This window comes from Bombina bombina, chromosome 6 (genome assembly GCF_027579735.1).
Source record: "Bombina bombina isolate aBomBom1 chromosome 6, aBomBom1.pri, whole genome shotgun sequence".
Classification (NCBI taxonomy): domain Eukaryota; kingdom Metazoa; phylum Chordata; class Amphibia; order Anura; family Bombinatoridae; genus Bombina; species Bombina bombina.
The window spans coordinates 1,027,494-1,044,399 of record NC_069504.1 but is presented as its reverse complement, the minus strand read 5'-3'; positions in this window follow the sequence as shown (position 1 = coordinate 1,044,399).

The window sequence follows — 16,906 nt, the reverse complement described above, 5'->3', positions numbered from 1 at the left end:
GTCACCTACCTCATCTGTCACTGAGTGTTTATATTTGTCACCTACCTCATCTGTCACTGAGTGTTTATATTTGTCACCTACCTCATCTGTCACTGAGTGTTTATATTTGTCACCTACCTCATCTGTCACTGAGTGTTTATATTTGTCACCTCCTCATCTGTCACTGAGTGTTTATATTTGTCACCTACCTCATCTGTCACTGAGTGTTTATATTTGTCACCTACCTCATCTGTCACTGAGTGTTTATTTTTGTCACCTACCTCATCTGTCACTGAGTGTTTATATTTGTCACCTACCTCATCTGTCACTGAGTGTTTATATTTGTCACCTACCTCATCTGTCACTGAGTGTTTATATTTGTCACCTACCTCATCTGTCACTGAGTGTTTATATTTGTCACCTACATCATCTGTCACTGAGTGTTTATATTTGTCACCTACCTCATCTGTCACTGAGTGTTTATATTTGTCACCTACCTCATCTGTCACTGAGTGTTTATATTTGTCACCTACCTCATCTGTCACTGAGTGTTTATATTTGTCACCTACCTCATCTGTCACTGAGTGTTTATATTTGTCACCTACCTCATCTGTCACTGAGTGTTTATATTTGTCACCTACCTCATCTGTCACTGAGTGTTTATATTTGTCACCTACCTCATCTGTCACTGAGTGTTTATATTTGTCACCTACCTCATCTGTCACTGAGTGTTTATATTTGTCACCTACCTCATCTGTCACTGAGTGTTTATATTTGTCACCTACCTCATCTGTCACTGAGTGTTTATATTTGTCACCTACCTCATCTGTCACTGAGTGTTTATATTTGTCACCTACCTCATCTGTCACTGAGTGTTTATATTTGTCACCTACCTCATCTGTCACTGAGTGTTTATATTTGTCACCTACCTCATCTGTCACTGAGTGTTTATATTTGTCACCTACCTCATCTGTCACTGAGTGTTTATATTTGTCACCTACCTCATCTGTCACTGAGTGTTTATATTTGTCACCTACCTCATCTGTCACTGAGTGTTTATATTTGTCACCTACCTCATCTGTCACTGAGTGTTTATATTTGTCACCTACCTCATCTGTCACTGAGTGTTTATATTTGTCACCTTCCTCATCTGTCACTGAGTGTTTATATTTGTCACCTACCTCATCTGTCACTGAGTGTTTATATTTGTCACCTACCTCATCTGTCACTGAGTGTTTATATTTGTCACCTACCTCATCTGTCACTGAGTGTTTATTTGTCACCTACTTCATCTGTCACTGAGTGTTTATATTTGTCACCTACCTCATCTGTCACTGAGTGTTTATATTTGTCACCTACCTCATCTGTCACTGATGTTTATATTTGTCACCTACCTCATCTGTCACTGAGTGTTTATATTTGTCACCTTCCTCATCTGTCACTGAGTGTTTATATTTGTCACCTTCCTCATCTGTCACTGAGTGTTTATATTTGTCACCTACCTCATCTGTCACTGAGTGTTTATATTTGTCACCTACCTCATCTGTCACTGAGTGTTTATATTTGTCACCTACCTCATCTGTCACTGAGTGTTTATATTTGTCACCTACCTCATCTGTCACTGAGTGTTTATATTTGTCACCTACCTCATCTGTCACTGAGTGTTTGTCACCTACCTCATCTGTCACTGAGTGTTTATATTTGTCACCTACCTCATCTGTCACTGAGTGTTTATATTTGTCACCTACCTCATCTGTCACTGAGTGTTTATATTTGTCACCTCCTCATCTGTCACTGAGTGTTTATATTTGTCACCTACCTCATCTGTCACTGAGTGTTTATATTTGTCACCTACCTCATCTGTCACTGAGTGTTTATATTTGTCACCTACCTCATCTGTCACTGAGTGTTTATATTTGTCACCTACCTCATCTGTCACTGAGTGTTTGTCACCTACCTCATCTGTCACTGAGTGTTTATATTTGTCACCTACCTCATCTGTCACTAAGTGTTTATATTTGTCACCTACCTCATCTGTCACTGAGTGTTTATATTTGTCACCTACCTCATCTGTCACTGAGTGTTTATATTTGTCACCTACCTCATCTGTCACTGAGTGTTTATATTTGTCACCTACCTCATCTGTCACTGAGTGTTTATATTTGTCACCTACCTCATCTGTCACTGAGTGTTTATATTTGTCACCTACCTCATCTGTCACTGAGTGTTTATATTTGTCACCTACCTCATCTGTCACTGAGTGTTTATATTTGTCACCTACCTCATCTGTCACTGAGTGTTTATATTTGTCACCTACCTCATCTGTCACTGAGTGTTTATATTTGTCACCTACCTCATCTGTCACTGAGTGTTTATATTTGTCACCACCTTCCTCATCTGTCACTGAGTGTTTATATTTGTCACCTACTCATCTGTCACTGAGTGTTTATATTTGTCACCTACCTCATCTGTCACTGAGTGTTTATATTTGTCACCTACCTCATCTGTCACTGAGTGTTTATATTTGTCACCTACCTCATCTGTCACTGAGTGTTTATATTTGTCACCTACCTCATCTGTCACTGAGTGTTTATATTTGTCACCTACCTCATCTGTCACTGAGTGTTTATATTTGTCACCTACCTCATCTGTCACTGAGTGTTTATATTTGTCACCTACCTCATCTGTCACTAAGTGTTTATATTTGTCACCTACCTCATCTGTCACTGAGTGTTTGTCACTGTCCTCATCTGTCACTGAGTGTTTATATTTGTCACCTACCTCATCTGTCACTAAGTGTTTATATTTGTCACCTACCTCATCTGTCACTGAGTGTTTATATTTGTCACCTACCTCATCTGTCACTGAGTGTTTATATTTGTCACCTACCTCATCTGTCACTGAGTGTTTATATTTGTCACCTACCTCATCTGTCACTGAGTGTTTATATTTGTCACCTCTCATCTGTCACTGAGTGTTTATATTTGTCACCTACCTCATCTGTCACTGAGTGTTTATATTTGTCACCTACCTCATCTGTCACTGAGTGTTTATATTTGTCACCTACCTCATCTGTCACTGAGTGTTTATATTTGTCACCTACCTCATCTGTCACTGAGTGTTTATATTTGTCACCTACCTCATCTGTCACTGAGTGTTTATATTTGTCACCTACCTCATCTGTCACTGAGTGTTTATATTTGTCACCTACCTCATCTGTCACTAAGTGTTTTATTTGTCACCTACCTCATCTGTCACTGAGTGTTTATATTTGTCACCTTCCCATCTGTCACTGAGTGTTTATATTTGTCACCTACCTCATCTGTCACTGAGTGTTTATATTTGTCACCTTCCTCATCTGTCACTGAGTGTTTATATTTGTCACCTACCTCATCTGTCACTGAGTGTTTATATTTGTCACCTACCTCATCTGTCACTGAGTGTTTATATTTGTCACCTACCTCATCTGTCACTGAGTGTTTATATTTGTCACCTACCTCATCTGTCACTGAGTGTTTATATTTGTCACCTTCATCATCTGTCACTGAGTGTTTATATTTGTCACCTACCTCATCTGTCACTGAGTGTTTGTCACCTACCTCATCTGTCACTGAGTGTTTATATTTGTCACCTACCTCATCTGTCACTAAGTGTTTATATTTGTCACCTACCTCATCTGTCACTGAGTGTTTATATTTGTCACCTTCCTCATCTGTCACTGAGTGTTTATATTTGTCACCTTCCTCATCTGTCACTGAGTGTTTATATTTGTCACCTACCTCATCTGTCACTGAGTGTTTGTCACCTACCACATCTGTCACTGAGTGTTTATATTTGTCACCTACCTCATCTGTCACTGAGTGTTTATATTTGTCACCTACCTCATCTGTCACTGAGTGTTTATATTTGTCACCTTCATCATCTGTCACTGAGTGTTTATATTTGTCACCTACCTCATCTGTCACTGAGTGTTTATATTTGTCACCTTCATCATCTGTCACTGAGTGTTTATATTTGTCACCTACCTCATCTGTCACTGAGTGTTTATATTTGTCACCTACCTCATCTGTCACTGAGTGTTTATATATTTCACCTACCTTATCTGTCACTGAGTGTTTATATTTGTCACCTACCTCATCTGTCACTGAGTGTTTATATTTGTCACCTACCTCATCTGTCACTGAGTGTTTATATTTGTCACCTTCCTCATCTGTCACTGAGTGTTTATATTTGTCACCTACCTCATCTGTCACTGAGTGTTTATATTTGTCACCTTCTTCATCTGTCACTGAGTGTTTATATTTGTCACCTACCTCATCTGTCACTGAGTGTTTATATTTGTCACCTTCTTCATCTGTCACTGAGTGTTTATATTTGTCACCTACCTCATCTGTCACTGAGTGTTTATATTTGTCACCTACCTCATCTGTCACTGAGTGTTTATATTTGTCACCTTCCTCATCTGTCACTGAGTGTTTATATTTGTCACCTTCTCATCTGTCACTGAGTGTTTATATTTGTCACCTACCTCATCTGTCACTGAGTGTTTATATTTGTCACCTACCTCATCTGTCACTGAGTGTTTATATTTGTCACCTTCCTCATCTGTCACTGAGTGTTTATATTTGTCACCTACCTCATCTGTCACTGAGTGTTTATATTTGTCACCTACCTCATCTGTCACTGAGTGTTTATATTTGTCACCTACCTCATCTGTCACTGAGTGTTTATATTTGTCACCTACCTCATCTGTCACTGAGTGTTTATATTTGTCACCTACCTCATCTGTCACTGAGTGTTTATATTTGTCACCTACCTCATCTGTCACTGAGTGTTTATATTTGTCACCTTCCTCATCTGTCACTGAGTTTATATTTGTCACCTACCTCATCTGTCACTGAGTGTTTATATTTGTCACCTACCTCATCTGTCACTGAGTGTTTATATTTGTCACCTACCTCATCTGTCACTGAGTGTTTATATTTGTCACCTACCTCATCTGTCACTGAGTGTTTATATTTGTCACCTACCTCATCTGTCACTGAGTGTTTATATTTGTCACCTACCTCATCTGTCACTGAGTGTTTATATTTGTCACCTACCTCATCTGTCACTGAGTGTTTATATTTGTCACCTTCCTCATCTGTCACTGAGTGTTTATATTTGTCACCTACCTCATCTGTCACTGAGTGTTTATATTTGTCACCTACCTCATCTGTCACTGAGTGTTTATATTTGTCACCTACCTCATCTGTCACTGAGTGTTATATTTGTCACCTACCTCATCTGTCACTGAGTGTTTATATTTGTCACCTTCCTCATCTGTCACTGAGTGTTTATATTTGTCACCTACCTCATCTGTCACTGAGTGTTTATATTTGTCACCTACCTCATCTGTCACTGAGTGTTTATATTTGTCACCTACCTCATCTGTCACTGAGTGTTTATATTTGTCACCTACCTTATCTGTCACTGAGTGTTTATATTTGTCACCTACCTCATCTGTCACTGAGTGTTTATATTTGTCACCTACCTTATCTGTCACTGAGTGTTTATATTTGTCACCTACCTCATCTGTCACTGAGTGTTTATATTTGTCACCTCCTCATCTGTCACTGAGTGTTTATATTTGTCACCTACCTCATCTGTCACTGAGTGTTTATATTTGTCACCTACCTCATCTGTCACTGAGTGTTTATATTTGTCACCTTCCTCATCTGTCACTGAGTGTTTATATTTGTCACCTACCTCATCTGTCACTGAGTGTTTATATTTGTCACCTCCTCATCTGTCACTGAGTGTTTATATTTGTCACCTACCTCATCTGTCACTGAGTGTTTATATTTGTCACCTACCTCATCTGTCACTGAGTGTTTATATTTGTCACCTACCTCATCTGTCACTGAGTGTTTATATTTGTCACCTACCTCATCTGTCACTGAGTGTTTATATTTGTCACCTACCTCATCTGTCACTAAGTGTTTATATTTGTCACCTACCTCATCTGTCACTGAGTGTTTGTCACCTACCTCATCTGTCACTGAGTGTTTATATTTGTCACCTACCTCATCTGTCACTGAGTGTTTATATTTGTCACCTACCTCATCTGTCACTGAGTTTATATTTGTCACCTACCTCATCTGTATCTGAGTGTTTATATTTGTCACCTACCTCATCTGTCACTGAGTGTTTATATTTGTCACCTACCTCATCTGTCACTGAGTGTTTATATTTGTCACCTACCTCATCTGTCACTGAGTGTTTATATTTGTCACCTCATCTGTCACTAAGTGTTTATATTTGTCACCTACCTCATCTGTCACTGAGTGTTTATATTTGTCACCTACCTCATCTGTCACTAAGTGTTTATATTTGTCACCTACCTCATCTGTCACTAAGTGTTTATATTTGTCACCTACCTTCTGTCACTGAGTGTTTATATTTGTCACCTACCTCATCTGTCACTGAGTGTTTATATTTGTCACCTCCTCATCTGTCACTGAGTGTTTATATTTGTCACCTACCTCATCTGTCACTGAGTGTTTATATTTGTCACCTACCTCATCTGTCACTGAGTGTTTATATTTGTCACCTACTCATCTGTAACTGAGTGTTTATATTTGTCACCTACGTCATCTGTCACTGAGTGTTTTATTTGTCACCTACCTCATCTGTCACTGAGTGTTTATATTTGTCACCTACCTCATCTGTCACTGAGTGTTTATATTTGTCACCTACCTCATCTGTCACTGAGTGTTTATATTTGTCACCTTCTTCATCTGTCACTGAGTGTTTATATTTGTCACCTACCTCATCTGTCACTGAGTATTTATATTTGTCACCTACCTCATCTGTCACTGAGTGTTTATATTTGTCACCTACCTCATCTGTCACTGAGTGTTTATATTTGTCACCTACCTCATCTGTCACTGAGTGTTTATATTTGTCACCTACCTCATCTGTCACTGAGTGTTTATATTTGTCACCTACATCATCTGTCACTGAGTGTTTGTCACCTCCCTCATCTGTCACTGAGTGTTTATATTTGTCACCTACCTCATCTGTCACTGAGTGTTTATATTTGTCACCTACCTCATCTGTCACTGAGTGTTTATATTTGTCACCTACCTCATCTGTCACTGAGTGTTTATATTTGTCACCTACCTCATCTGTCACTGAGTGTTTATATTTGTCACCTACCTCACTCTGTTCACTGAGTGTTTATATTTCGTCACCTACCTCATCTGTCCACTGAGTGTTTATATTTGTCACCCTACCTTCATCTTCACTGAGTGTTTATATTTGTTCACCTACCTCATCTGTCACTGAGTGTTTATATTTGTCACCCTACCTCATCTGTCACTGAGTGGTTTATATTTGTCACCTACCTCATCTGTCACTAAGTGTTTATATTTGTCCACCTACCTCATCTGTCACTGAGGTGTTTATATTTGTCACCTACCTCATCTGTCACTGAGTGTTTATATTTGTCACCTACCCTCATCTGGTCCACTGAGTGTTTATATTTGTCACCTACCTCATCTGTCACTGAGTGTTTATATTTGTCACCTAACCCATCTGTCACTGAGTGTTTATATTTGTCCACCTACCTCATCTGTCACTGAGTGTTTATATTTGTCACCTAACTCATCTGTCACTGAGTGTTTATATTTGTCACCTTCCTCATCTGTCACTAGAGTGTTTATATTTGTCAACTACCTCATCTGTCACTGAGTGTTTATATTTGTCACCTACCTCATCTGTCACTGAGTGTTTATATTTGTCACCTACCTCATCTGTCACTAAGTGTTTATATTTGTCACCTACCTCATCTGTCACTGAGTGTTTATATTTGTCACCTACCTCATCTGTCACTGAGTGTTTATATTTGTCACCTACCTCATCTGTCACTGAGTGTTTATATTTGTCACCTACCTCATCTGTCACTGAGTGTTTATATTTGTCACCTACCTCATCTGTCACTGAGTGTTTATATTTGTCACCTACCTCATCTGTCACTGAGTGTTTATATTTGTCACCTACCTCATCTGTCACTGAGTGTCCCCATTTGTGACCTACCTCATCTGTCACTGAGTGTTTATATTTGTCACCTTCCTTATCTGTCACTGAGTGTTTATATTTGTCACCTACCTCATCTGTCACTGAGTGTTTATATTTGTCACCTTCTTCATCTGTCACTGAGTGTTTATATTTGTCACCTACCTCATCTGTCACTGAGTGTTTATATTTGTCACCTACCTCATCTGTCACTGAGTGTTTATATTTGTCACCTACCTCATCTGTCACTGAGTGTTTATTTGTCACCTCTCATCTGTCACTGAGTGTTTATATTTGTCACCTACTCATCTGTCACTGAGTGTTTATATTTGTCACCTACCTCATCTGTCACTGAGTGTTTATATTTGTCACCTACATCTGTCACTGAGTGTTTATATTTGTCACCTTCCTCATCTGTCACTGAGTGTTTATATTTGTCACCTTCCTCATCTGTCACTGAGTGTTTATATTTGTCACCTTCCTCATCTGTCACTGAGTGTTTATATTTGTCACCTACCTCATCTGTCACTGAGTGTTTATATTTGTCACCTTCCTCATCTGTCACTGAGTGTTTATATTTGTCACCTACCTCATCTGTCACTGAGTGTTTATATTTGTCACCTACCTCATCTGTCACTGAGTGTTTGTCACCTACTCATCTGTCACTGAGTGTTTATATTTGTCACCTCCCTCATCTGTCACTGAGTGTTTATATTTGTCACCTACCTCATCTGTCACTGAGTGTTTATATTTGTCACCTCCTATCTGTCACTGAGTGTTTATATTTGTCACCTACCTCATCTGTCACTGAGTGTTTTATATTTGTCACCTACCTCATCTGTCACTGAGTGTTTATATTTGTCACCTACCTCATCTGTCACTGAGTGTTTATATTTGGTCACCTACCTCATCTGTCACTGAGTGTTTATAATTTGTCACCTACCTCATCTGTACACGAGTGTTATTGACACCAGATTCCTCGAGCTGTATATTGTTCACCTACCTCATCTGTCAGCAGAGTGTTTATATTTGTCACCTACCTCATCTGTCACTGAGTGTATATATTTGTCACCTACCTCATCTGTCACTGAGTGTTTATATTTGTTCACCTTCCTCATCTGTCTCTGAGTGTTTATATTTGTCAACCTTCTCATCTGTCACTGAGGTGTTTATATTTGTCACCTACCTCATCTGTCGACTGAGTTGTTATATTTGTCACCTACCTCATGCTGTCACTGAGTGTTTATATTTGTCACCTACCTCATCTGTCACTGAGTGTTAATATTTGGTCACCTTACCTCATCTGTCACTGAGTGTTTATATTTGTCACCCTATCCTCATCTGTCACTGAGTGTGTTAATATTTGTCACCTACCTCATCTGTCACTGAGTGTTTATATTTGTCACCTTCATCATCTGTCAGCTGGAGTGTTTATATTTGTCACCTACCTCATCTGTCACTGAGTGTTTATATTTGTCACCTACCTCATCTGTCACTTAAGTGTTAATATTTGTTCACCTTCATCATCTTGTCACTGAGTGTTTATATTTGGTCACCTACCTCATCTGTCCCAATGAGTGTTTATATTTGTCACCCTACCTCATCTGTCACTGAGTGTTTATATTTGTCACCGTACCTCATCTGTCACTGGTAGTGTTTATATTTGTCACCTTCCTCATCTGTCTCACTGAGTGATTATATTTGTCACCGACCTGCATCTGTCACTGATGTTTATATTTGTCACCTACCTCATCTGTCACCAGAGTGTTTATATTTGTCACCTACCTCATCTGTCACTGAGTGTTTATATTTGTCACCTATCCCTTCATCTTGTCACTACTGATGTGTTTATTTTGTCACCTTCCCTCATCTGTCACTGAGTGTTTTATATTTGTCACCTACCTCATCTGTCACTGAGTGTTTATATTTGTCACCTACCTCATCTGTCACTGAGTGTTTATATTTGTCACCTACCTCATCTGTCACTGAGTGTTTTATTTGTCACCTTCTCATCTGTCACTGAGTGTTTATATTTGTCACCTCCTCATCTGTCACTGAGTGTTTATATTTGTCACCTACCTCATCTGTCACTAAGTGTTTATATTTGTCACCTCACTCTTCTGTCACTGAGTGTTTATATTTGTCACCTCCTCATCTGTCACTGAGTGTTTATATTTGTCACCTTACCTCATCTGTCACTGAGTGTTTATATTTGTCACCTACCTCATCTGTCACTGAGTGTTTATATTTGTCACCTACCTCATCTGTCACTGAGTGTTTATATTTGTCACCTACCTCATCTGTCACTGAGTGTTTATATTTGTCACCTTATCATCTGTCACTGAGTGTTTATATTTGTCACCTATCTCCTCATCTGTCACTGAGAGTGTTTATATTTGTCACCTCATCATCTGTCACTGAGTTTTATATTTGTCACCTACTCATCTGTCACTGAGTGTTTATATTTGTCACCTACTCTATCTGTCACTGAGTGTTTATATTTGTCACCTCCCTCATCTGTCACTGAGTGTTTATATTTGTCACCTTACCTCATCTGTCACTGAGTGTTTTATTTGTCACCTCATCATCTGTCACTGAGTGTTTATATTTGTCACCTACCTCATCTGTCACTGAGTGTTTGTCACCTACCTCATCTGTCACTGAGTGTTTATATTTGTCACCTACCTCATCTGTCACTAAGTGTTTATATTTGTCACCTACCTCATCTGTCACTGAGTGTTTATATTTGTCACCTTCATCATCTGTCACTGAGTGTTTATATTTGTCACCTCCTCATCTGTCACTGAGTGTTTATATTTGTCACCTACCTCATCTGTCACTGAGTGTTTGTCACCTACCTCATCTGTCACTGAGTGTTTATATTTGTCACCTACCTCATCTTGTCACTGATTGTTTATATTTGTCACCTACCTCATCTGTCACTGAGTGTTTATATTTGTCACCTACCTCATCTGTCACTGAGTGTTTATATTTGTCACCTACCTCATCTGTCACTGAGTGTTTATATTTGTCACCTACCTCATCTGTCACTGAGTGTTTATATTTGTCACCTACCTCATCTGTCACTGAGTGATTATATTTGTCTCCTACTATCTGTCACTGAGTGTTTATATTTGTCAAATACCTCATCTGTCACTGAGTGTTTATATTTGTACCTACCTCATCTGTCACTGAGTGTTTATATTTGTCACCTACCTCATCTGTCACTGAGTGGTTTATATTTGTCACCTACCTCATCTGTCACTGAGTGTTTATATTTGTCACCTACCTCATCTGTCACTGAGTGTTTATATTTGTCACCTCTACCTTCATCTGTCCCACTGAGTGTTTATATTGTCGACCTACCTGATCTTTCACTGAGTGTTTATATTTGTCACCTTTAACCTCATCTGTCAACTGAGTGGTTATATTTGTCACCTACCTCATCTGTCACTGAGTGTTTATATTTGTCACCTACCTCATCTGTCACTGAGTGTTTATATTTGTCACCTACTCATCTGTCACTGAGTGTTTATATTTGTCACCTACCTCATCTGTCCACTGAGTGTTTTTATTTGTCCACCACCTCATCTGTCACTGAGTGTTTATATTTGTCACCTACCTCATCTGTCACTGAGTGTTTATATTTGTCACCTACCTCATCTGTCACTGAGTGTTTATATTTGTCCCCTACCTCATCTGTCAATGAGTGTTTATATTTGTCACCTACTCATCTGTCACTGAGTGTTTATATTTGTCACCTACCTCATCTGTCACTGAGTGTTATATTTGTCACCTACCTCATCTGTCACTGAGTGTTTATATTTGTCACCTACTCATCTGTCACTGAGTGTTTATAATTTGTCACCGTACCTGCATCTGTCACTGAGTGTCTTATATATGTCACACCCTACCACCATCTGTCACTGAGTGTTTATAGGTTGTCACACTCTCCCTCATTCTGCTCACTGAGATGTTTATATTTGTCAACCCTTCTTCCTCCTCGTCACTGCAGGTGTTCTATTTGTCACACTACCTCATCTGTCACTGAGTGTCTTATATTTGTCACCTACCCTCAGTCTGTCACTAAGTGTTTCATATTTGTCACCCTACCTCATCTGTCACTGAGATGTCTTAGTATTTGTCACCTACACCTACATCTGTCCACTGAGTGTTTATATTTGTCGCACCTCCCTCATCTGTCACTGATGTGTTTATATTTTGTCACCCTCCCTCATCTCTGTCACCCTGAGACCTTAGTGTCGTATATTTGTCACCTACCTATCTGTCCTGGTATGTCACTCCAACTGTCGACTGGTGTTTATATTTGCTCATCCTACCTCATCTGACACTGCAGTGTTTATATTTGTCACTACCCTCATCTGTCACTGAGCTGTTTATACTTTGTCACCTTCTTCATCTGTCACTGAGTGTTTATATTTGATCGACTACCTCATCTGTCACTGAGTGTTTATATTTGTCACACTACCTCATTGTCACTGAGTGTTCTCTATATTTGTCACCTCACTCATCTCGACACTGAGTGCTTTATATTTGTCACTTCATCATCTGTCACTGAGTGTTTATATTTGTCACCTCCCTCCATCATGTCACTGAGTGTTTATATTTGTCACCTACCTCCATCTGTCACTGAGTGTTTATCATTTTGTCCACCTACCTCATCTTGTCACTGAGTGTTTATATTTGGTCAACATACCATCACTCTGTCCTGACGTGTTTATATTTGTCACCTACTCATCTGTCACTAGAGTGTTTATATTTTGTCACTCCTCCCTCATCTGTCACTGAGTGCTTTATATTTGTCACTACCATCATCTGTCACTGAGTGTTTATAATTTGTCACCCTTCCTCATCTGTCACTGAGTGTTTATATTTGTCACCTACCCTCATCTGTCACTGAGTGTTTATATTTGTCACATACCCTCATCTGTCCACTGAGTGTTTATATTTGTCACCTACATCATCTGTCACTGAGTGTTTATATTTGTCACCTACCTCTCTGTCACTGAGTGTTTATATTTGTCACCTACCTCATCTGTCACTGAGTGTTTATATCTTGTCACCTACCTCATCTGTCACTGAGTGTTTATATTTGTCACCTACTCATCTGTCACTGAGTGTTTATATTTGTCACCTCCCTCATCTGTCACTGAGCTGTTTATATTTGTCCACCTACCTCATCTGTCACTGAGTGGTTTATATTTGTCACCTACCTCATCTGTCACTGCGTGTTCTTATATTGTCACCTACCTCATCTGTCACTGAGGTGTCTACTACCTTTCGTCCACCTACCCTCATCTGGTCCCACTGACCGTGTCCTATCATACTCTTCGCCTCACCTACCTCATCTGTCCACTGAGTGTCTATATTCGTCACCACTCCCTCATCTGGTCACTGATGTGTTTATATTTGCTCAACCTCCCCTCATCTGTCACTGAGTGTTTATATTTGTCACCCTACCCTCATCTGTCACTGAGTGTTTATATTTGTCACCTACCCTTCATCTGTCCTGCGTGTTATATTTGTCACCTCCATCATACTGTCACTGAGTGTTTATATTTGTCACCTACTCATCTGTCACTGAGTGTTTATATTTGTCACCTACCTCATCTGTCACTGAGTGTTTATATTTGTCACCTACCTCATCTGTCACTGAGTGTTTATATTTGTCACTACCTCATCTGTAACTGAGTGTTTATATTTGTCACCTACCTCATCTGTCACTGATTGTTTATATTTGTCACCTCTTCTGTCACTGAGTGTTATATTTGTCACCTCCCTCATATTTACTGAGTGTTTATATTTGTCACCTCCTCATCTGTCAACTGAGTGTTTATATTTGTCACCTACCTCATCTGTCATGAGTGTTTATATTTGTCACTACCTATCTGTCACTGAGTGTTTATATTGTCCACTACTTATCTGTCACTGAGTGTTTATATTTGTACTACCTTCATCTGTCACTGAGTGTTTATATTTGTCACCTACCTTATCTGTCACTGAGTGTTTATATTTGTAACTACCTTCATCTGTCACTGAGTGTTTTATATTTGTCACCTACCTATCTGTCACTGAGTGTTTATATTTGTCACCTACCTTCATCTGTCACTGAGTGTTTATATTTGTCACCTACCTTATCTGTCACTGAGTGTTATATTTGTCTACCTTCTCATCTGTCACTGAGTGTTTATATTTGTCACCTACCTTCATCTGTCACTGAGTGTTTATATTTGTCACCTACTTCATCTGTCACTCTGAGTGTTTTTATTTGTCACCTACCTTATCTGTCACTGAGTGTTTATATTTGTCACCTACCTTATCTGTCACTGAGTGTTTATATTTGTCACCTACCTTATCTGTCACTGAGTGTTTATATTTGTCACCTACCTTATCTGTCACTGAGTGTTTATATTTGTCACCTACCTCATCTGTCACTGAGTGTTTATATTTGTCACTACTATCTGTCACTGAGTGTTTATATTTGTCACCTACCTATCTGTCACTGAGTGTTTATATTTGTCACCTTCTCATCTGTCACTGAGTGTTTATATTTGTCACCTACCTCATCTGTCACTGCAGTGTTTATATTTGTCACCTAACCTCATCTGTCACTGAGTGTTTATATTTGTCACCCTACCTCAGCTGTCACTGTGTGTTTATATTTGTCATTCACTCCCTCATCTGTCACTGAGTGTTTATATTTGTCACCTACCCTCATCTGTCACTCGAGTGTTTATATTTGTCACCTACCTCATCTGTCACTGAGTGTTTACTAGTTGTACACCTAACCTCATCATGTCACTGAGTATTATATTTGTCACCTACCTCATCTGTCACTAAGTGTTTATATTTGTCCCCTACCTCATCTGTACTAAGTGTTTATATTTGTCACCATACCATCATCTGTCACTAAGTGTTTATATTTGTCACCCTACCTCATCTGACACCTGATTGTTTATATTTTGGTTCACCTACTCTTCATCTGTACACTGAGTGTTTAGTACTTTGTCCCACCTACCTCATCTGTCACGAGTGTTTAGATTTGTCCACCCCCCTACCTCCATCTGTTACTGAGTGTTTATATTTGTCACCTACCTCATCAGTCAGCTGAGTGTTTTTATTTGTCACCCTACATCATCTGTCACTGAGTGTTTATAATTTGTCACCTTACCGCATCTGTCACTTGAGTGTGTTTTATTGTCAGCCTACCTCATCTTCACTGAGTGTTTATATTTGTCACCTACCTCATCTGGTCACTGAGTTGTTTATATTTGTCACCTACCTCATCTGTCACTGAGTATTTATATTTGTCACTCTACCTCATCTGTCACTGAGTGTTATAGTTGTCACCTTCCTCATCTGTCACTGAGTGGTTATATTTGTCACCTCCTCATCTGTCACTTGAGTAGTTTTATATTTGTCACCCTTCTTCATCTGTCACTGAGTGTTTATATTGTCACCTACCTCATCTGTCACTGAGTGTTTTTATATTTGTCACCTTCTTCATCTGTCAATGAGTGTTTTATATTTGTCACCTACCTCATCTGTCACGAGTGTTATCTATTGTCACCTACCGTCATCGGTCACTGATTAGGTTTATATTTGTCACATTCTTCATCTGTCACTGAGTGTTTATATTTGTCACCTACCTCATCTGTCACTGAGTTTATATTTGTCACTACCTCATCTGTCACTGAGTGTTTATATTTGTCACCTACCTCATCTGTCACTGAGTGTTTATATTTGTACACCTACTCATCTGTCACTGAGTTTATATTTGTCACCTCCCTCATCTGTCCTGAGTGTTTATATTTGTCACATTCTTCATCTGTCACTGAGTGTTTATATTTGTCACCTACCTCATCTGTCACTGAGTGTTTATATTGTCACCTACCTCATCTGTCACTGAGTGTTTATATTTGTCACCTCCTCATCTGTCTGAGTGTTTATATTTGTCACCTACCTCATCTGTCACTGAGTGTTTTTATTTGTCACCTACTCATCTGTCACTGAGTGTTTATATTTGTCACCTACCTCATCTGTCACTGAGTGTTTATATTTGTCACCTACCTATCTGTCACTGAGTGTTTATATTTGTCTCCTACCTCATATGTCCTGAGTGTTTATATTTGTCACCCCTCATCTGTCACTGAGTGTTTATATTTGTCACCTCTCATCTGTCACTGAGTTTTATATTTGTCACCTACCTATCTGTCACTGAGTGTTTATATTTGTCACCTTCTCATCTGTCACTGAGTGTTTATATTTGTCACCTCTCATCTGTATGAGTGTTTATATTTGTCACCTACCTCATCTGTCATGAGTGTTTATTTGTCACCTCCTCATCTGTTACTGAGTGTTTATATTTGTCACCTCCTCATCTGTCACTGAGTGTTTGTCACCTACTCATCTGTCACTGAGTGTTTATATTTGTCACTACCTCATCTGTCACTGAGTGTTTATATTTGTCACCTTCTTCATCTGTCACTGAGTGTTTATATTTGTCACTCTCATCTGTCACTGAGTGTTTATATTGTCACCTACCTCATCTGTCACTGAGTGTTTATATTTGTCACCTACCTCATCTGTACTGAGTGTTTATATTTGTCACCTACCTCATCTGTCACTGAGTGTTTATATTTGTCACCTCCTCATCTGTCACTGAGTGTTTATATTTGTCACCTACCTCATCTGTCATGAGTGTTTATATTTGTCACCTACCTCATCTGTCACTGAGTGTTTATATTTGTCACCTCCCTCATCTGTCACTGAGTGTTTATATTTGTCACCTCTCATCTGTCACTGAGTGTTTATATTTGTCACCTCCTCATCTGTCACTGAGTGTTTA